At 49.0% G+C, this 25054-nt stretch overlaps 1 protein-coding gene across 1 annotated transcript in view; it reads right to left on the bottom strand.

Moving 5' to 3' along the window:
* Positions 1–25054, bottom strand: part of MAP3K15 (mitogen-activated protein kinase kinase kinase 15) — a 1103876-nt gene that overhangs the window by 698681 nt on the left and 380141 nt on the right. The gene's annotated exons all lie outside the window — the stretch shown is intronic.

The following is a 25054-nucleotide window of genomic DNA, read 5'->3' as shown; positions in this document are numbered from 1 at the left end:
CCAACAACATCCTACCCCCTACCGCAAGTGGAACAAGATCTCCAAAGAACAACTGATCTCCAACCTCGCACAAGCTCCACCTCCCAGTACCAACGACCCCAACGCCGCCACCCTCAACCTCACACAATGGCTAGAAACATGTGTAGACTCCCTCGCCCCACTCAAAATAACCAACAAAACCCACACCAACAATACCGCCCCCTGGTTCACCACAGAACTTCAGTCTTCCAAACGAGATTGAGAAAGTCTGGCGCCAAGAACCCTCAGTGAGCAACTTGTCCGCCCTCAAATCAGCCATGCGCAAACATCACCAACTCATCTGGACCACCAAACGATCCTGCTACAAAGAACACATAGACAACAACACACACCATTAAGGAACTTTTTGCCATCATCAAAGACCTCACGAAACCCAAATCCTGCACCATTGACCCTCCACACTCCCAAGACCTCTGCAACTCCCTCTCCACCTACTTCCACCGCAAGATCGCAGACATACACGACAGCTTCACATCGTCATCACCCACCATCACCACCACCGACACAGCCAATACCACAGCACCCTGTGCACTAACCTACTGAACACCTGTACCCCCACCAATGACGAAGAAATTGGCAAAACCATGAGCTCCATCTACTCAGGCTCCCCAACAGACCCTTGCCCCCACCACATATTCAACAAGGCCAGCCAAATCATCGCTCCCCAGCTCCGGGACGTCATCAACAGTTCCTTCGAGACCGCAACCTTCCCAGATATTTGGAAAATGCCAAAGTCAGCGCTCTTCTCAAAAAACCCAAAGCAGACCCTGAAGACCTCACAAACTACCGACCCATCTCTCTACTCCCCTTTCCCGCAAAGGTCATGGAGAAGATAGTAAACATACAACTGTCTCGCGTCCTTGAAGACAACAAAATACTCGATGTCTCCCAGTCTCGATCCTGCAAAAACCACAGCACCGAGACCGCCCTCATCGCCTGTACAGACGACATCAGGACCAGATTGGACAAGGGCGAAACCGTTGCCCTCATCCTAATAGACCTCTCCGCAGCTTTCGACACTGTATGCCACCAAACCCTTCGCACACGCCTCTTCGACACAGGAATTCGCCACAAAGCTCTGGACTGGCTCACCTCCTTCCTCTCCGAAAGAACCCAAGGAGTTCGCCTCCCTCCTTTCCGGTCTACAGCCACCAAGGCCATCTTTGAGGTCCCCCAAGGATCCTCCCTCAGCCCCACCCTTTTCAATATCTACATGGCTCCACTCGCCAACATCATCCGCCCCCACGGCCTCACCATCATTTCATATGCTGACGACACCAGGCTCATCATCTCCCTCACGAAGAACCCATCTACCACCAAGAATAATCAACACTCCGGACTCCTCGCCATCGCTAACTGGATGACAGCAAGCCACCTCAAACTGAACTCAGAAAAAAATGAGGTCATCATCTTCCGTCCCAACAAGACAGCATGGAACAACTCTTGGTGGCCCACCACCCTTGGACCACCCCCAACACCCACCACCCACGCATGCAATCTGGGCATCATAATGGACTCATCTCTCTCCATGACTCACTAAATCAATGCCGTATCATCATCCTGCTTCAACACCCTTCGCATGCTACGCAAGACGTTCAAATTGATTCCTTTAGAAACAAGAAGAACGGTCACCCACGCCCTCATAAGCAGCAGACTGGACTACGGCAACGCCCTCTATGCAGGGACCACAGCCAAGCTTCAGAGAAAACTCCAGCGCATCCTGAACGCAGCCGCATGTCTCATCCTCAACCTCCTTCACCACAAACACATCTCCGCCCACCTCAGATCCCTACACTGGCTGCCCATCAACAAAAGGATCATGTTCAAAATCCTTGTCCACGCTCACAAAGCCCTCCACGACACCGGACCGGCCTACCTCAATGAACGAATCAACTTCCACAAATCAACTCGACAGCTCCGCTCCAACGTCCTCGCCCTCGCTACAGTCCCCCGAATCCAACACACCACCTCTGGCGGCAGATCCTTCTCCCACCTCGCCGCCAAAACCTGGAACTCTCTCCCCACCAACCTATGCAAGAGCCAGGACCTCCTAACCTTCAGAAAGCACCTCAAAACATGGCTTTTTGAGCAGTATCCCCTCCCCCCCATCGGGTGAGTTGTGCGCTTAAGAAATTTGTTTGATTGATTGATTGATTGATTTGGGAACAGACCTGTGTCAGGGGTTCTACATGATCTATATACTTCATGTCACCTCGCTGCAGGATTCAGCCTTCAGGTCACCGCAAAGTCTGGCCTAGACCTCATTCCAAGGTCACACAGGATTGGGGGAACTTCTCATGGACGTGGTATTGGCAGATTAGGTTTATCACACCTAGCTCTTGTTAGGTTAAAGATTAGGTTCTCCATGCTAGGGATTTTACATCTCATGGCTATTGCAAGATTGTGGGGGTCTTTGTATTCACGACTCATCTTCACAATTCTTCTTCTTTTGTTGTTCATTATCCTAATCATTGCAGTCAATGCATTTTACAGTAGACTGCAGTCTTTTAAATAAATATACTGAAAACTCTCCTGCATCTCCTCCATTGCCTGTGTGTGACTGAGGCTTATTGCTAATGTTAGAAAAGGATAACTCCCATTCCACCTCTACTCCCCTGAGATGTCACAATCTAGAGTCCATGCTTAAGACTGCCAGAAATCACCTTTACTGTTTGCATTTTTGGTGAGGTACAGCTTGTGAGCTTGGACGGTTGGGCCAACAGTTGCAACTTGCTGTAGGATTGGCCAAGTCACCTACAAGCAGAAGTGCTGTCATTCCTAAACCGGCATTCTCGCATAGGAGCGAGAGTCCAACTACGACAGCTCTGTAATATCGTTCTCACAAGATGGATATACAAATTTCGCTACTAAACACCCTAGCAATCACCATATCGAACATCAATGAGAAGGTGGGGGATCTAAACAACCTCATTATGACTGCTCAGAAAGACACACAGTTCTTCATACCAAGTTGTGCATGTACACCTGTGGTGGAAAAGTTATCAGCTCTGCCTATGATGTTGGCAGATGATGCTTATGATGTTGGGTGACCTTCTGGCAGACTTGAAACAGACAACCAAAATCCATGCACCAACAGATGGATCAGCTATAAGCACGGAGAGCAAGGGACAACTGCTGTGCATTATTATACTCAGTGAAGATTCCGCCACAACACACACAACCACAGATTATGGTCAGCAGCAACTCAGACACACACAAGACCACCCACAGCAAACTGAGACAGCATGAGACAGCATGAGACTCCCAGAGGCCTCCGTCTGATGGAGAACAGCCACTATCCGATCTGGGACAAAACTCAGGTATACTTTCAACAGTGCAAGAACCCTCTCAAGCGCTGGGAAGCAGCCCCAAACTGCGGCAGGAACAAAGAAGGAAGGGCAGGAAAAGGAGGCCTGATATTGCAACCTAATTTTGCCCGGGTCTGGTCACCCATCAGACACTTGTGGGCAGTTGTTGATGGCTAACTTGCTCTGGAAACACCTCAGATAATGTTGTTTTGGAAGCATGCCCAGGTAACCGAGAAATTAAAGGAGTCCACCCTTGCTTAATAGATTCACAACACGAGGAACAGCAGATCTCACAAGATCTGGCTTAGAAAGCTGAAGAACCAAATACATGCCCCATTGTAGAGGAAGAAAGGCAGAGACAACATCTTCGGCATGGAGAGACGGCAGACTCTCTGTAGACTGCGGCACTTCCGCTGATAAACAACCTAGCTCACCAACTCGGAAGCGAGCCCAAGAGAGAGAGGATTGGGCTCAAAAAGCAGTCAGCAAAAGTAGAAACATAGCAAGCAAAGCAAACAGGTGACTTGGAGAATGAAACAACCATGCCAGAGTGCAAGAAAGTAACATATTTCTACTATTTTGACCTTATTGCACTACAGGAGACATGGTTGGATGAGCCACAGTATTCACAGGAGTTCACTATTTTCAAACAACCTGCCCACAAAGCCTCAAGATTCGGCCACCTACAAGGAGGAATTGCCAAATACACTTCCATTGAGAGTATCATCAAGATCTTAGAGTTACATCTACCGGACTCCTCTGTAAATTTCACCCAGGCCTTCAGAGTAATACGGAAACATAAGTACGAAGAAACATCAATAGTTGTAGTGAATGTATATTTTCACCCAAAGCACAAGGCTGAAGGGTCAACCTGGTTAACAAAAGAGGTCACTAAACTGTTGGAGGAGGAGTCCACTTCAGCAATCATCATGACGGGAGACTTCAATATGGCTCTACTTGGGTTTAACACTGACGATGAGCTACTGTCCAATCAATCTCTCCATTGGAATATCCCGTCACAAGACACAAGTCAATGGGGGAAAGGGGCAAAGTTGCACAAAAACTGTTGGGCAACTTAGAACATCTAGGTCTAAGAGCATTTAATGGTTATTTCAGTGAGGACCAACCCTCAGTAGCAACTTTTCACTCAGTCAGGGCAGTTCACTAATAGATTACACATTTGCAAGCTTTTCAATTTTCCACTTGCTATCTGCATTCCAAGTAGGCAGCAGAGGTGACCACCTCCCCCGAAATCACCCTAATTGCAAACCCAATAGGATTGGTTCAGCAAGTAAAAGCTATTGGTTCTACCTACACATTGGACAATAAAAGAACTAAATGTGATATCAGGTCACTGGACACCCTTATGAGCCCGGCAAAAACTTTGCCAAGAGAAGAAGGAAAAGCAGGGACGGACCCAGTGGTGACCTGAAAGTGCTTCACGAAAGCAAAGGCCAAAGCTCATGCTACTAAAGTCAATCAAGGGAAGAGCCCATACACAGTAGGACGGCTGTTGAGGGGCACCCCTTCCGAGCAAGGACAAATTAAGTTTCTCAAAAAATCTATGAACAAAATCTGAAGAAAACTTCGCTCTTGTGAGGTAAACAATGTCTTGCGAAATGTGCTGAGACAAAGGAAAGCTGCCCTAAAGCAATTAACATGGCTGGTAAAGAAGGAGGAAGAAGGCTTACGATGAGCCAAGCTTCTTTACGATGTCACTGGTCGGAACAGTGCTTACTTTTGGTACAGTGTCAATTGCCACCTGCGCCCCCTCCACAGTGGTGTGAACTCATACATAACAAAATAAGTGTGCTGGAAGGACTTTAAAGATCATTGTAACATCAAAAACAGAGAAAGTAGTGGCACAGGAGCTGAGACAGGCTCTTCTAACCCTGAACTGCACCTGGGTTCCGAAATAAATTGCATCACAGTGACTATGGATTTAATAAAGAGGCAGATTGAAGAGGGCAGGCAGTAGGGGGCCCGGGCCTAATGGAATCTCCCCGATGTTGTTCAAGACAGATCCCTCCTTCTGGTTGAAAACCTAGCTCCAATTTTTCAGTCGATTGTAAATGATGGGACAGTCCCGTAATCTTGGGGGGGCTCGGTCATTTCTCCCATTTACAAGCATGGGAATAAGCACAATCCAAAAACTATAGACTTGTGGCTCTCATTGATAACAAAACAAAGTACTTTGTCAGGCTAGTCTTAGGGGAATTAACCAAATGGGCAAATTACAACTCTGTGATCCTTCCAAATCAGACTGGCTTCTGACGACACTGCAAAGGAGTCAAGGTCACCACTGTTCCTCTGCTTTGTCTGTTCCTCTGCTTTACTGATTATCAGGCAGGTTTTGACCACATAGACAGAACAAAACTGTTGAATAAGTTATACAACTGGAAGATTCCTCTTCCCTATTAAAACTATTGATTCAGTTAAACACAAACACCAGGGTTCAAGTAAAGCTGGGATAAGGCTCTCACTTTTCGAGGATTCCAACCTTTAAAGGATTAAAGCAAGGCTGTGTCTTAGTCCCTACTCTGTGTAACTTGTTAGTGGCTGGTCTAACGTCCAGGCTCAATTTCTGTAACTCCCATGCACCAAAATTGGGCGGTCTGGTTCTTTCAAATTTATTATATGCAGATGACTTAGTCCTCATAAATCAAACTCCAGTTGGCTTACAACACCTTCTCGATGCCACCCAACTGTAGTCGGATGAAAACGGCCTAACAATCAACTTGGACAAATCAGAGGTCATGGTCATACACCCCAAGAAGCACATGATGGCACACAGTTGGCTTCTAGGCAAACAACGGCTGGAGAGAGTCGACAATTAGAAATGCCTGGGTGTGATACTAGACAGCAAGGGCAATTTTTCACAACAAAAGGAGGCGCTGAGGAGGCGAGTGACTGCACTAGCAGTCCCTCTCAAAAATTTAAAGAACACAATAGCTCGTTCCAATATAACCCTACTTCTTAAAGTCATTCAAGCTAAACTGGTCCCAACAATTAACCACAGGATCGAAACAATGAAAGGTAGGGACAATTGAATTCTGGACAACATTGTTGTGGAAGCTTACTGAATGATTTTTAGGCTCCCTAGGTTTTTACGTCACATGCACAAATTAGAGTGGAGTTTGGCCTGCTGAAGCAAGTGCTGGCAAGAAGAGGTACTTATAGTAAGTGTTGGCACAAGATAAAAGAAGCCCTGCCAGACATCCTGATCACCCATTTATGGGCTGAGCTTTTGAGCAGAGAAGCTTGCCCCTCAAGGAATTACCTACAGGATTCACTCAAGATCTTAGGTGCTGAGTGCTTGTGGGCATCTGCTGCGTCACATCAATCCTAAAAGCAGCTAATCAATAAAATGATGAAGCAAGCTTCATTGATAGCAGACAAAGCAATACTGGCTAACAGATCTCATGGTTGGTTCCTCTTACATAGCTATACTAGAGCCGCCTCACAATTCTACCTGCAGACCAGATTTGCAGAGACATTGAACAAGGACTTCCTGCGCTATTGCTTGGGTGGGTAATACCCTTGCTCTTACATCTTCCACCATGGAAGCGAAGTCCAACTGTAACAATATGCAGGCTGTGTGGAGAAGCCAGAACAAACCTGCTACATTTGATCTGCACATGTAATGTCCTCTTGCCGGAACAAAATACTGTTCTTCGCCCTCTCTTTAACTCCAGAGGCATCCGCAGTTGCAGGCAGGTGGTCATTTCATGATTTTCTGCAGATGACTTGGAATTAAATCATTGTATGGGAAAGTTTCTGTAAATAGTAGAAAGGAGACAAAAAATCCAGGGGGACACGCCATAAAGTTTAAGAGTAAAAGCATAAGCAGCCATAGACTGCTTTAAATTATAAGACTTTGCAGTTCACCTGCAGAATAGTAACTCACTGCAAACCTTAAATGGGATTGCGGGAATACTAAGCAACAGTAGAAAGTGGGGCTCAATTAAAATAGATTGATAAACCCAGATCGAATATCTGGTCTTCTGAGGCAGCTGTTCTAAATGAGCAATATTGTCCATTTATATCACGCTACAGGGTCCCACATGGTTTAATTTAACCTGCTCGGCCTTGAGACAGATATTGCGCACAAGATGAACTTATAATCAGCCTGTAAGGCCAGCACTAAGACACTTTAGGCTCACAGGGCCTCTCACAACAATAATATATGTATTTCATCATTTCATACAAGGAGACTTGCATCCCAGCATCAAGACATGTTAGGTTCGCCTGGGTGTCACACAATATTAATATATGCATTTTATCATTTTATGTAAGAGACAAGTATCCTTCAGAATTATTGTTCTATACAATGATGTACCCTTTAGGTCCTGTATAAGTTCTATATTTTTAATCTTGCTATTTATGGGAAGGTTTCTGTTATTTTTAACAGTTTTAATTGACAAATAAATAAATAAATAAACTAAGCTAGGCCTTGCTTAGCCCCAAAGTTAGGGTAAGGTGTATTTAAAAAGTTGGAAATGTACTTTTAAGTTTAACATATCCTGTTAGTGAAAATATATTAAATGTGTTTTTCACCACTACAAGGCATATATCTCCCATAGGTTAACATTGGGGTTACCTTGAAGCAACCTTTAAGTGTAACTTTCAATTGGGAAAAGAGAGAAATTTGGAATTTGGAGTCTCTGGACTCGCAACTTAAAATCACAACTTATGGTGAAGTCAGATTTTAAATTGTAAGTATGAAAATGCCACTTTTAGAAAGTTGGCATTTTCTTACTTTAACCATTCTGTGCCTCTGCATGTCTCTGAATACACATATGGTGTGGATTACATCTGGGCTTTGTGCATTCTCTCTAGACAGTCACACACAGAGGGAGCTGGGGTGTAAAATGTACATCCTGATGGTCCCATCACCAGGCTGATGAGTCCTCCTGGGCTAGACTGAAGGGAGGAGGTGACACTTACACCTGAATAGTGTTGTGCCTTTCCCCACCCAAAGGGCTGCACAACCTCCTGTAGAGTGTCTAGAATCCGGAAAGGAAAGGCAGGAACCTCGTGCACCTCAAAGGCCTCTCTTTGAAGTCTCCCCCACTTCAAAGACTCAACTGGATATAGGTACTGGACACCAACAACCAACAGTGCAGAACTTTGCTGGAACCTAGGACATTTGCCTTGGAAGAAGAGCTGCTGTGCTGCACGAGGGACTGCCACTTTGCTACCTCCTTTGCTGTGTTGGCCTGCTGCTTCTTGCCTGGGAGTGAGGAGGATGGGACCTGCTCTCACCATCCTGGAACCCAAGTTTCACCAAGGGCTTGTTCTCTTGCCCCCATTCTGACAGTGTCAGGGACATCAAAGACTGCCTGTTCCTGGACTCACCATCTGTGAGTCATACCATTGCTTGAAGTACCAGTCCAGTCCTGGACCTTAGAAGTGGGGTTTGCAGCTGCGTCTCTGCAAGAATGTACCCAACCCAACTGTTGCGCTGCTCCGAACCCACGCAGTGCCCTCCGACACTGACTCATTGCTGATTCTACATCTATGCAGGACCTGACTGAGGTTTGACGACAACGCAGCACAGATCCAAGGACATCACTGCACAGCTGGATGACAACACATTGCATACATCTCAATGGAGTGTGACGCAGAACCAGACTGCGAGGCTCAACACCAATGCATCTATCCGTCTGCATGGATTGGAACCGATGCATCGCCTTCGCATCGCTCCTCAACTTCGCCGCTTGCTCCATCCAGGGAACTTTTTCAGCAGGCTCTGCGTGAGTCCTGTCAGCCTACCCTCCATCGTGGTCAGCCTGAACTTTGGATTTACTCCAGTCTAACGTGATCTCAGGTAACCTTTTAGAGATATTGACTTCTGAGCACTACATTGAGGTTTATTCTTTTTTTTAAAATCATATCTTGAGTTCTACTTATTGGATGTCATTTTGGTCTTGTTTTACTCAGATAAATATCCTCTATTTTGCTAAATTTGGAGTTTCCCTGTGTTATTGTAATTTAGATTTTGCAGAAATACTTAACACACCGCCTCTTAAGTTAAGCATGACTGCCCTGTGCCAAGCTCCCTGAGCGTGAGCACAGGTTAATTTAGGTTGAGTATCTGACTTACCCCGACTAGGAATGTGCTCCCTACTTGGATAGGGTGCGTACCTCTGCCAACTAGGGACCAAATTTCTTACAATGTGTATGTGTGTATTTTGAATTATGCGTTCCTTTGTATGTTGCTCATTTTTACTCCACCAACATATATCAATGGTGTTTTACCTGTTGTGATGTTCACTAGGGCTTAAGTGGCGATGCTACTGAGCCAGATTCTGGTTGAAAGGTGGTTGCAATCACGTCTATAAGTGTGGTGTGGAGCTTCAGTTCTAGAATTGATTCTCTTTTTCCAGTAGCCTTTGTTCTGTTGCAGCAAACTTTTCCTTTGAGACCGTAAATCGTGCCACTGCTTTTTCATTTCTTTGGTGGTCATGTTAATGACTTGACGGGTTCTCTAATTCTTTTACCCACATCATTTTTCTAGTGGTTTGAGGCACATTAAATCTGGCTTTCTAGAGAGTATATCATTCTCAGCCACGTACTTGTTCACCACGAAATCCAACTCAGCATCTCTGAAATTTCATAATCTTTTCTGGAACCATCCTACACTGATTCTTGGCTAACTAGCTGTTTTTGAATTATGATGCTGGTAGAGTGTTAAACAGAGCCTTTAGTCCTCTCTTCTCTCCCCTAACACTGCACCTGACTCACTCACTGGTTTGCGGATGTCATCAGTGACTACTAGTACGATATTCACAAATTGCAACTTTTACTGAATCAGTAATTGCAATTTAGTATTTTGCAATTGTAAATCATAACAATTTGTTATTGTGGTACATGGTATGTGTAGTGAGCTACCCGGCCACTACGCAACATTGTATTCACACACTTATCCCAGGGCTCGAGGGTTAAAATAAAGGTGCACGAGCTACTTAAGGATAGTACAAGCCTGCACTGAGTACGTAGTGTCCGTGGTATACTTATTGTGCATGCCTGGAGGCCTGTGTGTGGCCTATGCCCGATCGTGGCCCATGCTACATTGGTGACAAGGTAGAGACTTCCTGACATGTAAGAGAAGAAGCGGAGAGTGCCTACCTCTCCTGTTAAAGGTCCTTGAGCGACAAGTGCCGGGCAGTGTCACAGCGCGGCTCTGTGGAGGCTGGAGCGGCATTGTCAGAGCACTGTCCGGCTGCACTCAGTTGCCTGCGTATGTGTGAGCGAGGCCCCTCCCATGGGAAGAATAGAACATCCCAAGTCTGCACTGGTACAGCACATGAGGTGTATGATACATGCTCGATAGCACCTCTGGCACAACAACAGAACTGCACACATACCTCAGTCACGGCCTTACCACCATTCAGCCAACTGGTCGATTCAGCAAAAGCCGCACCACAATGGCGCCAGTGGATCGGGTATCTACAGCATTACTTTCTTGCAATGCATGAAATGGTTGGAGCCGTCAAAAGCTTTATGATGTTACACATTAGAGGTGACGAACTGTATGAGTTATTTGAAAACTTACCAAATACCAGAGCTGATGATGTTTTTGACGCTGGTGTAGCTTTGAAATGTTTAAACTTCGACAAGCATGACAGGAGGATGAGTCCTTCAACACATTCATTTCGTGGCTGCACAAATTGGCAAGGATGTGCACCCCAATAGACAAACAGGACAAAATCCAAGCACAGCTAATTCAGAGATGCAGGTCATCCAACCTCTGGAACCTGATCTTGCGGCAGCCTGCCATCACGTTAGATGACATTCTAATTCTGGCCAAATCCCATGAGCTGGCTGATAGTTTTGAGGAAAAAATAGAATCTGCCCTAGCACGCAGCAGTGTCCGCAGCTCAGTGACATCTATATCCATATTGACGGCACAGTGAGGCCAGTGGCTCTGCGCCACACAAGAGTGCCCTTCCATCTTCGCTCACTGGTTGAAAAGGAGTTGGAGGAACAGCAGCAATCAAGTGTCACAGAGAAAGTGACTGGCCCTACGTGGGTCTCGCTGCTGGTCATATCACTGAAACCCAAAGAGACAGGTGCTATAGGACTATACATTTATATGAGACTCCCCAACAAGGCCATTTGCACAGAGTGGCACATCACCCCAACTATAGACTAAATTTTAGCATATTTAAATGGAGCAAAATGGTTCTCGGATATCAACTTGAATTCAGGATATCATCAATGGATTTTGGAGGAATCCAGAAAGTATGTAAGTATGTAAAGGATTTCTCCACTCATGTGGGACTGCAGAGATTCAGAGCCTCAGTTTTGGAGTGTCATTCACGACAGAGGTCTTCCAAGACAGCACACAGTAAGCTTGTAGAGAGAGGGTTAACTCTCCACTGTCAGAAATGCTAATTTTACACCAACGAAGTAGAGTTTTTTGGATACCAGTTCTCACAGTAGGGTCTACAAGTCGACCCAATGATGGCTGAAGCCATCAGGAAGGCAGCCATTCCAGAGTCCTTCAGAAGTTCTCAGCTTCTTAAGGATGGTCAATTACTGCGGCAGATTCATTCTCAATCTGGCACCCTTTCGGATCCCCAGAGGTCCTCGAACAGAAAGGACATTCTGTCTGAATGAGACAGAAAAGCCATACAGGTGTTCAAAAACATTAAAATGGCTCTTTTACATGCTGCTACCACAGCATACTTCAGTCCCACATGAGGCACAGAGCTCATTGTGGAGGCTAACCCTATGGGACTCAGGGCAGTGCTTCTGCAAATGAGAAATGCTGGATAGTGTGGGTAGGTCTTACAGCAGTGGAAACACGATATGCACAGATTGAAAGAGAAACCCTAGCCGTCCGGTGGGCGTGAAACAATTTCAACCTCTGTGTAGACAGAAATATCAAGTGGTGACTGATCTCAAGCCCCTTGCACCACTCTTTGCAGGCACTGCTCATGATGGTCCTCCAAGAATCAAGAGGTGAGTTGTCCAGTTCCAGCAATATTCCTTGGTGTAGTTGTGCCATTGTCTGGCCGCTGATCCGAGTACAGAGCAGGAAGATGATCCTTGAGTCAAGGGGTTTGTCCTAATGGTAACCGAAATGGCCTGTCGCCGAGTATTACCCCTGCTGAAATTGTGGGAGCCCCCAAAGCTGGCAGCTGGTTAGCGCGAGCAGCAGAGGCATTGCAAGGACACCACTGGAGAAATTACCAGGATGGTGTCCGTGGCCTTACGGATGTGGAACAGGAGGCAGGAACACAACTGTGGAGATGACGAGATGAGCTCAGTGAAAGTGAAGAAGGATTTAAATTGCGGAGCCCTCAAATTGTAATCTCTCATTGGCTGTGAGCCCGGACAGTGGAACTAGCACACCAAGGTCATTAAGGAGTAGCCAAAACCAAAGCACGCCTATGAAGCAAGGTGTAGTTTCCTGGAATGGACCAAATGGCTGAGGACACAATAAAGAATTGTCAAACATGCTTCCTCACAAGTAGTGAGCCACCTGTAGCAACGGTGATCATGGAGACCACTAGCACTAAGCCATGGTCGTCTAGAGCATAGACTTTGGCAGCTTTCTGGATAACAGACTCACATTGGTGGTAATGGACAGTCACACTGAATTTCAAGCAGTTGAACTAGTGAGATCCATTGCCTTCGAATGTGTGAAGCCTGCACCTGAGAAGATCTTTGCTCTGTGGGACTGCTCGATGAAATTAAACCAGACAATGGTCCTCTGTTTCAAAACCAGGAGTTTAGAGAATATCTGTAAAACCTTAAGATCAAGCATCGGAGAAGAACTCCCCAGTGGCCTCAAGCCAACGGGGAAGTGGAGAAATGTATGCAGACTCTGAACAGAGCGCTCCAGATTGCAGTGGAAAGGCATTAAGATATTAATGCTATTTGATCAAACTTCAAGGGCATATTGGCAAACACTTTATGGTACCACAGGATGTGCCCCAAGCAATCTCTTGATGAGAAAGTCAATCCGAGATCTTGTACCTCCAGGACCCACATGGGAACTGTCCTTTATAGATGTGCACACTGCTCAGCAAAAGAGGAGAAGCAACAATGAGAGAGCGACTTGAGACAGAAGGGTGGTAGAGCCTACTCTTCATGTAGGAGACCGAGTGGTCATCAAAGATCACCACCCCAGGTGGAAGTTTTGCACTCCTTTTGAAAAGAAAACGTTGGAGATAGTGAAAGTAGTAGTGAAAGTTAAAGGAACCATGGTAACGGCCAAAAAAAGAGGCATGGAAATATCAAGAAATGTGTCCTAGTTCAAAAGAAGGTCACAGTCTGAGGAAGAGGAACTGACATACGAACAAGACGCAACTGCTCCTGAAAAAAACACTGAGAGGAGGTCGAGGAGAGCACCACAAGAGAAGGTGGTGGGAGAAATCATGCTCCATTGCCAACAGCTGTGTGGGAGGACGATGAGTCACAAACTCAATGCCAGGATATGGGTCATCAAGGACACCCTTGTCAATTGAGAGCCAACCCCAGCACCAGGCAGGGGCTGCAAGACTTTGAAGTGCATTACAAGTGTAGCGGTCCGAGGACTTCCAGACTCATGGTGACAGTCAGACCGCTGCACTCCAGGTGGTCTGATCACCACATTTCATACCTGGCAGCCGGACCCACCAGGGCAATCAACTTCACTGCCAGAAGCATTGTTGTCGACGGGCTGGTGGCAGACTGAGTTGTACCCAGTGTCGCCATGCTGATTACAACTCAGTTTTCCTCCAGCCTTTCCATGGTGGTCACCCCACTATGGAAAGGCTTGCGGAAAGCCAGGGTTCATGGGGGGCTGCACTGGCCCCTGCCCAGCACCATTGGAAAGCATTTTGATGATGCTGGTGTGCTACAGTATTGGCCTCCCAGCAAAGTCAGAGGCCAGCAGGGCAACAGCAGGGCTGCAGTCCTTCTAAGCAAAGCAGTCTAGATGAGTCCTTTGGGCAGGGAGGCAGCTCCTCTGACAGGATGCAAGTGTAGGTCCAGAAGTGTCTGAGTTGGTGGGGTCAGAGACCCATTTTATATACCCAAAAATGCCTTTAAAGTGGGGGAGAGTTCAAAGAGTGGTTTTGAAGTGCACAAGTTCCCCTTTCAGTTCAGTCCTGTCTGCCAGGGTCCCAGTGGGGGGTTTTCAGTCTATTGTGTGATGGCAGGCCACTGGCCCTCCATCCTTCCAGTCCAGGAAGACCCACTCAGTATGCAGATGAATGCGGATGTGACTGAGTGCCCTGTGTTTGTGGTTGTCAGAGTGAAATGCACAAGGGAGCTGTCAACCAGTACAGACGTTGGTTGGAGACAGGCTGTAAGGCACAGATGGTTCTAAGAGTAGAGTAATGCTCACTAAATGTGACATTTCTAAAATAGTAATATTAAGTCCAACCTCACCAATAAGAAGGATTTTCTACTACCGTTCCGGCCATATTAAATAAGACCTGGTTACCCCTCTCAGAGCAGGCCTCACAGTAGTGGAAAATGAAATTGGGAGTTTTCCACTACCAAGGCATATAAAACACATATGTATGTGTCCTACATAGCACCCTGCCCTATGGATTACCTAAGGCCTGCCTTAGGGGTGACTTATATGGAGAAAAAGGGGTATTTAGGGCTTGGGAAGTACTCTTAAATGCCAAGTCGAGGTGGCAGTGAAACTGCACACACAGGCCTTGCAATGGCAGGCCTGAGACACGAATAAGGGGCTACTTATGTGGGTGGCACAATCAGTGCTGCAGGCCTACTAGTAGCATTTATTTACAGGCCCTGGGCATATGTTGTGCACTTTACTATGGCCTTATAAGCAAATCAAATATGCCAATTGGGAATGAACCAATGTTACCATGTTTAAGGGAGAGAGCATATGCACTTTAGCACTGGTTATGGAGATCGTCATACATTGGATGAGGCATCTGTCATGTTTGTGACAGAGTAACCCATCTGCCAAACACTAAATCAGGCCCCTAACATTTAGCCATAAAATGGGAGACAAAAATCACAGCATTATTGCCAGGTGGCTGTTATCTTGAGAATGCCATGTTTCAGTGCACTTGTGGGGCACTTTAAAACAATTTACCTTTCATTTTTTTCATAATGATGAAAATATTCTCATAATGTCTTCCCTATAAAAATCCAGAAAAGAGACCCTTTAAAATTGTGGTGCCAATTTCCAGGGTCAGAGTGTTTTGCTGTAAATATCTCATGCAGTGAGTGATGTGAGTTGGGTTGTCTGCTGTAAAACTGTTTGAGGGCAGAGGTGTGTTCTTTTGGCGACCACTCTTAGCTGTGTGTTTTCTGTTAGCCTGTGGGTGGTTCTGGTGTAAATTAATCTGTTGATTTGTGTGTGGGGGGGTTCTTGTGTTTGTGTGTGGGTTCTGGATGTGCGTATTATGGAAGTATGGCAGTGTTTGGCATCCTGTGTGTATGTGCTGTAGAATGGTGTACATGAAGTCATAACTTGGACATTCATCATAGCTTAACAATCATTCACCAGCAAAATTACCCGCCTCTGCTATGGCGGAGGAGCATCGCCTGCTGCGGAAAGGCATTAGACAAATAAAATGATAATAAAAGTATTTTAATATCATTTTATTTATACGCTTAGCTAGGGTGTGGTAGGGCTAGCATCCTCCGTGTCAGCAGGGAGGAGGAGTGGTAGGTGCACCTCTAAGTGTGCATGTCGGTTTGGCGGGCCAAAGTGAAGGGTCCCACTCTCTCATTGAGCGGGATTTCAGTCAGCTCAGGACAATCCCAGTGCTTCACTCATGTTAGATAACAGCTTGAGAAAAGCATCTGGACTGGGTGGGGAGGGGCACAGGGCAAGCACAGAAGCACTAAGGTGGCGGGAGCGGTGCAACACCGAGGTGGCAGGTAAGTGTTATTTTTTTTAAAATTATTATTGCGCCTCTCTCCGTGCCCTGTCCCACCAGCATTTCCTGGCAGAAGCTGCCACTGAATACCACTCTTTGTTCTGCTCTGTAATTTAGGTGTCTGTTCTCTCTCTGGACAACAGATAAGGGACAGTTTCCCTGTGTCATTTGTAAATGTTTGCAGTACCTTTGTTGCGGCCAAAAGCTGCAAACTGACAAGGAAAGTAAAAGTCCATGTCCTTAAACCGGCAGACATGGTCCCTGCATGTGTACTCTCCTTTTTATCCCCAAACTGGGAACTCACTTTCAAATTTCATACCAACAACTGACTAAAAGCCAGTTTGATCTAAATCAGGACTACCTTAGTAGAATTCCCCAGCCTTCCCATGGGCCTTCCCATGGGCCTCGGCGGCAGTTCTCTAGAATCATTACCAGATGGACAATGATCTGTACAAGTTAGATACTCTTATTGATAAAAGGGCAGAAGCACTTTCTAGTGATGTAGCGTAACGGGTTTGAACCCTTATTAACCAGGATATTGGTAAAGCATCAAAAGCCTTTCTACTGCATACATTAAAAACTTGACTATCTCCTTCAAGAACAGAATATGCACAGTTTACTTCAACATTGGCAAACAATGGATATGGTGAAAAGAACACAGGGGGGCCTCAGGATGATGACCAAACCAGTCCTTTGCAAGCATAATGAATTTATTCAGAAGTGGTTTCAAATTTAAAAAAAGTGTTTGCTAGATCCATATTTTTAACAATAGTAATTATTCTAAAGCCTTACACAAATTAAAAATGCCATAGAGGATGTTCAGAAGCAAATGAAGGGTGATCCTCAGAGTCAATGGTGTGACAGGGTATAAGTTGTTTAAAAAGAAGTAATAACTTGGCAGTAGGAGACTGATTATAGAAACAAATGTAAATTTAAAAAATATGCTCAAAATTTTTAAAAAAGTGATCAAATCTATACGTGAGAGGATAAACATGGTACAATCCCCAAAACAAAGTGCAAAAAAACAAAAGGCACTGCTAATAGATCCCACAGTCACATACAAAGATTATAACTGAGGAAAGGGTTGAGGACAATTTTCTGAAACTCCCTGCACACATAAAGGCCCAAGTATTTTTAAAAGATCCACACCAAAGGGAAATCCTGGAGAACTACAAAAAAAACTGAACTCATCCCTTCATTAGTGACAAAATAAGAGGTCTTCAATAAGATTATCCTTCATTTCCACTCAAGACATCAGCTTTGTCCTTTATTTCAGTTCATCTATAAAACAAGTTTAAATGTTTTTTCAATCATTGAATTGTAACACGTTTATAATAGGGGAGTAAATATACCGAATTCACACCAAAGGGTATTTATTTTCCACCCATAGTACACTGCATCATGGACTTCTTACAACACTTAGGGGTCATTCTGACCTTGGCGGTAAAAGGCCCTTACCGCCGGTCAGAAGTCCGCCATTCTACCGCCGCGGCCGCGGTAAACCGCCACGGTCATTCTGACCACCAACTGTGAAACCGCCAACAATCTAACATCCAAGGAAGGCCGCCTCATCAGCGGGCCGCGGAAAACTGGAGATGACCAAACCTCCACCGTCACGCCAACACAAACACGCTCATGCCATTCCGACCCACAAATCCACGCGGCAGTCTTTCAACCGCGGTATTCCATTGGCGGTTCACACCGCCACGCTTAAAATACACACACAGCTCCAAAACACAGCCACATTGGACAATTTGAAATACACACACCTGACACACATACAAACAACACTCCCACACATCCAATCAACTATAAAACACACACCCACATCACCCACAAACCCCCACTAGTTGGAAATCGGAGAGAAGGCGATAGAGATAGAGATAGAGATAGCGAGCACAGCAATCGAAAACCCCAACACACACAGGAACCCAACTTCATCACCCACACCACATTTACGCACACATCACCACATATCACCACGCACATCACCACAAACACCACCCCACACCTCATCCACACCACCCCATGGCACCCCAAAGACACCCCAGGTTCTCGGACCAAGAACTCAGGGTCATGGTGGAGGAAATTATAAGGGTTGAGCCCCAGCTCTTCGGCACACAGGTGCAGCACACCACTATAGCAAGGAAGGCTGAGCTATGGCAAAGGATCGTAGACAGGGTCAACGCTGTGGGACAGCATCCCAGAAATCGGGAAGATATCAGAAAGCGATGGAACGACCTACGGGGGAAGGTGCGCTCGATGGTGTCGCGACACAACATCGCTGTGCAGAAGACTGGCGGCGGACCCCCACCCACTCCACCCCAATTCACAGCATGGGAGCAAGAGGTGGTAAACATCCTGCATCCTGATGGCCTCGCTGGAGTACACAGAGGAATGGACTCTGGTAAGTCGAATCTCAACTACTTCACCCCCCCCCAACCACCAGCATGCCAACCCCCCCCTCACCCCCAATCTCAACCCCCCAGCACACAACCTCCCTGCCAATGTCTCACCAGCACAACCCACCCTAAACAACACCAACCCCTGAATGCCAACACAAACCATAGACAGCCACCACCAAAGCATGACCATTGCACATACCCATACACCCCCCCCCACCCTCACAACACCTCCCACAAGGGAATGCCAGCACTGGGGGACAAGGGCACTCAAAATGCACGCCATGGCACACACAGAAACAATAACCATACTCCTTTACCCCTGCAGGGCCCGAACGCCAACACACCGCCACGGAGGGTCCAGATTTGTCATCCCACCCCCAGAACAGGCCCCCAGCGAGGACAGCAGCTCTGTCGACCTAGAACCTGATGACCAGCCCGGACCATCGGGGACCTCTGGACAGTCGGTTCCCCACACACAGACACAGGCCACAGCAGACCCAACCCCCTCTGGGAACACCAGCACAGCTCCCACCCAGCGGACCCATGCCTCTGTCTCGCGGACGCGTCAATCAGCGGTGTGTCCGCCACTACAGGGCACCCAGGCTGACCCAACACCCCAACAACAACAGGGACCTGGGGTAGTGGTAGTGGGCACACCGTCCAGGGGACAGAGACCCGGGGAAACAGGGCAACTGGGAGGGCTGCTGTGCCAGAGGGGGTTGACCGGCCCAGGGAACCCACTCTCCAAGAGGCCCTCACCACCATCATGGGAGCATACCATCACTCCCAGGAGACGATGGCGACGGTACTGGCCAGGTTCACCGAGATCCAGGCACAGCAGGAGGAACGGTACATGGGGTTCAGCAATGAACTCAGGAACATCGCTACCGCTATGGGGACCATAGTCTAGGCCCTCAACCGGATAGAAACCACATTGCGGGACCATGTGGCACCACAAAGGGCCCCTGTCACTAGCCAGGAACAGCCTACCACCTCCGCCGGCGCTAGTGGTCAGGAGGCCCCCACAGAACGACGGGCCACCAGAACCCCACCTCCTGCTGAAGAACAACCACCCCGCAAGAGGAACCTGAGATCTCAAAGGAAGACAGAGTAGGATGCCAAGACCCCCGCCAGCCTAAGATCCCCCCGGATGTCATTCCACTGTCCCACAGTGTCACCCTGTCCAACCTTGAACTGCCCCTGCTCCATCCTTCCACAGGCATATGGAAAATGCACCTGTGAAACTGAGAACTGGGCTCTGCCATGGACATAACTCCACCCTCACCCATCACCGTTTTAATATCATGTACCAATATCTAGCACTAAAAATAAATCACTCATTGCACTGAAATCATTCAGGAGTCAGCCTGTATTATTTACAAATGTATAACACATTACTGATCAATAATGTTCTGTTATTTTTGTGATGACAACATACCGATGTCAATAAGCATTAGTCCATGGGCTAACCAAGCAGAAGTCACGCAGTGGGACATACAGCACTGAAAAGGGAAGGGAAAATCAAACATCAGTTTAAAAGAACTGGGGGGAAATACACAAAGTAAAGATGCAGGGGGCTTTCAGTAAATGTTAAATGGCGTGGGTGATTCTTACCTGTGTGCTACTGAAAATACTGTTGGATAACTCTGTCCCTGTTGTCTGGGTCGTCCTCTTCGTCTTCCTCCTCTTCACTCTCCGCAGGCTCCACAGCTGCTTCAACACCACCATCTGGACCATCCTCCTGCAGGAAAGGCACCTGACGTCGCAATGCCAGATTGTGAAGCATACAGCAGGCCACGATGATCTGGCACACCTTCTTTGGTGAGTACATCAGGGATCCCCCTGTCATATGCAGGCACCTAAACCTGGCCTTCAGGAGGCCAAAGGTTCTTTCTATGATCCTCCTAGTTCGCCCATGGGCCTCATTGTACCGTTCCTCTGCCCTGGTCCGGGGATTCCTCACTGGGGTCAATAGCCAAGGCAGGTTGGGGTAACCAGAGTCACCAATTAGCCACACACGTTGTCTCTGTAGCTGTTCCATCACATAAGGGATGCTGCTATTTCGCATCACATACGCGTCATGCACTGACCCAGGGAACTTGGCATTCACATGGGAGATGTACTGGTCAGCCAAACAGACCACCTGGACGTTCATAGAATGGTAACTTTTCCTGTTTCTGTACACCTGCTCATCGTCTTTTGGGGGTACTAAAGCCACATGGGTCCCATCAATGGCACCAATTATGTTGGGGATATGTCCAAGGGCATAAAAATCACCCTTCACAGTGGCCAAATCAACCTCCTCAGGGAATACAATGTAGCTCCGCATGTGTTTCGTCAGGGCAGACAACACTCTAGACAAAATTTTTGAAAACATAGGCTGAGACATTCCAGATGACATGGCCACTGTTGTCTGGAATGAGCCACTTGCCAAAAAATGGAGGACTGACAGAACCTGCACTAGAGGGGGAATTCCTGTGGGTTGGCGGATGGGGGACATCAGGGCTGGCTCCAGCTGGGCACACAGTTCATGTATAGTGGCTCGGTCAAGTCGGTATCGTAGTATGATATGGCGTTCTTCCATTGTCGACAGGTCCACCAGCGGTCGGTACACGCGAGGATTCATCCTTCTCCTCGCAAGTCCCAGCGGACGGTGCCTAGGAAGGACAACATGGAGCACAGAGTCAAGCAAATCACAGGTACGTTCACCACAGCATGTCGAGCACACGATTATCTATGTATTGAAAGGCGTGTATGTGTGGCAATGCAAGGCCTAGGGCTGTGTGACGCAGTACAAATTATGCCATGTGGGCCCTTGAAATGGCAGCTGCCTGACCTGTGAAGTGGGACAATGGGATGTGAGGTCAATGCGCTGGCGTGGCACACCGTGGCGGTAGGCGGTCGAAGACCGCTATACGAAGCCGCATTGGCTAACATTGAAGCCTATGGGTTTCAGGAGCCAATGACGAGGTGCGCCGGCAGTCGCGGTACGCACTGCCGCGGTACGCACCGCCGCGGGCGTGACCGCCATTTTCTATCTGCTTAATCACTCGAGACCTGATCATCCACAGGAGAGGACCTATACTGCAAGTGTTGCTGTGACCTCGGTCTGGAAGTGACAATGGCTGCTGCGACTGGGGAAAGGGCCCCTGCCTTCACGTCTGAGGAGTTGGAGAAACTTGTGGATGGGGTCCTCCCCCAGTATGCGTTACTCTACGGTCCTCCAGACCAACAGCTAAGTACACTGGGTGCACATTGAATGGGCTATGCCTGTGTGGAGTGGGGTGGATGTAAGTTGGTGGGGTGGGGGCGAATGAGGAGTGCAACGCACGACAGATGAGAGCATGTGCCATATGGCAAGGTTGGGGAGGGGGGGCCAATCGCATCTAACATGCAGAAAATTTATGAATTTTTCCTTCCCACCCTGTACATGTCAAATAGGTCAGCGCCCATCAGAAAGTGGACATTTGGCGTGCCATCGCCAAGGAAGTCCGGGCCCTGGGGTTCCACGTCAGACGGGGCACCCACTGCCGCAAGAGGTGGGAGGACATCCGCCGCGGGACCAGGAAGACCGCCGAGTCACTGCTGGGGATGGCCTCCCAACCTAGGAGGGGTGCCAGTCGTACCCTGACCCCCCTGATGTCCCGGATCCTGGCGGTGGCCTACCCTGATTTGGATGGGCGCTTGAGGACATCACAGCAGACACAAGGGGGTGAGTATCAGCACATTCTGCTATCCCTCTGCGCAGTGGAGGCGTCTGGGTGGGGGAGGAGGGTTGTGGGTGACATTAGGCCAGGGCGCTTTCTGTAGTGTAGTCCTCTCCTTTAGGCATGGCCCTGTGCTCCCGGCCCCCACCTCTGTAGGGTGACAAGTACAGCTATCGATGGTCCAGCATCACACATGTGCGCGTTTGTCGTCTCTAGACCTGTTGTCCTAGTCAGAAGTACTGAGTAGTGTACCCCGAATGCGCGGCTTAGTGCATGAGGCTCCTGTGTCTGTCCTCTCCGCCAACGGTGTTGACATTGCATGCACTCAACCTGGTCTTCGTTTTTCTCCCCCCACCCTTCTTCTTCATCTTCTTGTGCATGTGTGCATTAGCATCATCAGGCGGAGGAGAATTGGCATCGGAGCACGAGGGAGCTGCAAGTCACAAGGCCCCGGTGGGACCAGGAACAGACACCGAGGGCACCAGTGATCCGGAGGGCGAGGGGAGCACCACAACGGGGACCGGTGGTGACACCAGCGACACCGACACGTCCTCGGATGGGAGCTCCCTAGCGGTGGCGGCAACATCCGGGCCCCCCGCCTCTACAGGTACAGCCGCCACCCAGTGCACCAGCCCCACCCTCCCAGCAGCCCCTCAGCCTACGCCCCGTGCCCGCTCGCCCAGGAAGGCGGGCGTCTCCTTCGCCCCAGGCACCTGAGCCCCTGCCCCTGTTACCCCTGCTGCCCTCAGTGAGGAGGTCATTGACCTCCTTCAGACCATCATTGTTGGGCAGACTACCCTTTTGAATGCCATCCAGGGGGTAGAAAGGGAGGTGCATCGGAGCAATGCCTACCTGGAGGGCATTCATTCGGGTCAGGCTGCCCATCAACGATCGTTCAATGCTCTGGCCTCAGCACTGACGGCAGCCATTGTCCCTGTTTCCATCCTCCCTCTTCTGACTGCCTCCACCCTGTCTCTGTCTCCTGTTCCTCAGCCTATCCCATCCACACCATCAGACCAGCCTGCACACACCTCAACACCCAAGGGCAGCTCATCCAGACACAAGCACCACAGAACCCACAAGCATTCACGCAAGCAACACCCAGATGCAGACATTCCAACAGTCACTACCACCTCTGTGTCCCCCTCCTCCTCGTCTCCCTCCTCCCTCCCTGTGACGTCTACACTCACACCTGCATGCACACCACCATCAGCCAGTGCTTCCATCACCAGCACACCCTCCAGTACAGTCCGCACACGTGCAGTCACCACCCCCACTACCATTTACACGTCCCCTGTGTCCTCTCCCACTGTGTCTGTCACCCCCTCTTCCAAGACACACAAACGCAGGCAGACACCCACCCAACAGCCATCCACCTCACGACAGCCTCCAGCACAAGCACCTGCACCCAAAGACAGCACACCTGACCCTCCTTCAACCACATCCTCTTCCTCCACTCCCATCACCACTTCTCCTACCCTTTACCTTGGTCCTAAAAAAGTTTTCCTGGCTAATCTTGACCTCTTTCCCTCCACTGACCCACCCCCTCCATCTGCAAAGAGTCCCAAGAGCACCTCAGCCACCACCAGCCCAGCTTCGAGTGTCACTGTGGTGCATGGGTTCTGGAGTCCACCCTTTGCCAGCAGTGACACTTCAATCAGCAGCAAGGGGACAGCCAGCCCCCCCCCAGGCAAGAGGACCAGGAAACTAAAGGGCCGCCGTGAGAGGACTGACACGGCTGCCCCCAAGGAGCAAAGTTCGCCCACTTCACCAGCCACAACATCTAGGGGAGGCAAGGGCCCGAGAGCCACATCTAAGGAGCGAAAGGGCAGCAGGGCGGAGAAGTCAGCCAGCAGGAGCGCGGAGCAGGAGGGGCCCACAAGCCCCATCCCGGGTGTTAGGGAGGACACCAAAGGGCCCAGGACTCCGTCACCGAAGGGTCCAGCAACAGCACGGTCGGAGGGCGACTGAGCAGGGAGTCCAGGCCAGGTCTGGCTCCCTTGACTTACTGGACGAGCACCGCTGAAGATGGCCCCGCCGTGCAGAAGAGCACCGCTGAAGATGGCCCCGCCGTGCAGAAGAGCACCGCTGAAGAGGGCCCCGCCGTGCAGAAGAGCACCGCTGAACAGGGCCCCGCCGTGCAGAAGAGCACCGCTGAACAGGGCCCGCCGTGCAGAAGAGCACCGCTGAAGAGGGCCCCGCCGTGCAGAAGAGCACCGTTGAACAGGGCCCCGCCGTGCAGAAGAGCACCGCTGAAGAGGGCCCCGCCGTGCAGAAGAGCACCGCTGAAGAGGGCCCCGCCGTGCAGAAGAGCACCGCTGAAGAGGGCCCCGCCGTGCAGAAGAGCACCGCTGAAGAGGGCCCCGCCGTGCAGAAGAGCACCGCTGAAGAGGGCCCCGCCGTGCAGAAGAGCACCGCTGAAGAGGGCCCCGCCGTGCAGAAGAGCACCGCTGAACAGGGCCCCGCCGTGCAGAAGAGCACCGCTGAACAGGGCCCCGCCGTGCAGAAGAGCACCGCTGAAGAGGGCCCCGCCGTGCAGAAGAGCACCGCTGAAGAGGGCCCCGCCGTGCAGAAGAGCACCGCTGAAGAGGGCCCCGCCGTGCAGAAGAGCACCGCTGAACAGGGCCCCGCCGTGCAGAAGAGCACCACTGAACAGGGCCCCGCCGTGCAGAAGAGCACCGCTGAAGAGGGCCCCGCCGTGCAGAAGAGCACCGCTGAAGAGGGCCCCGCCG

This window comes from Pleurodeles waltl, chromosome 8 (genome assembly GCF_031143425.1).
Source record: "Pleurodeles waltl isolate 20211129_DDA chromosome 8, aPleWal1.hap1.20221129, whole genome shotgun sequence".
NCBI classification, from domain to species: domain Eukaryota; kingdom Metazoa; phylum Chordata; class Amphibia; order Caudata; family Salamandridae; genus Pleurodeles; species Pleurodeles waltl.
The sequence above is the reverse complement of the archived record's forward strand: the minus strand, read 5'-3'. Positions and strand labels throughout refer to the sequence as shown.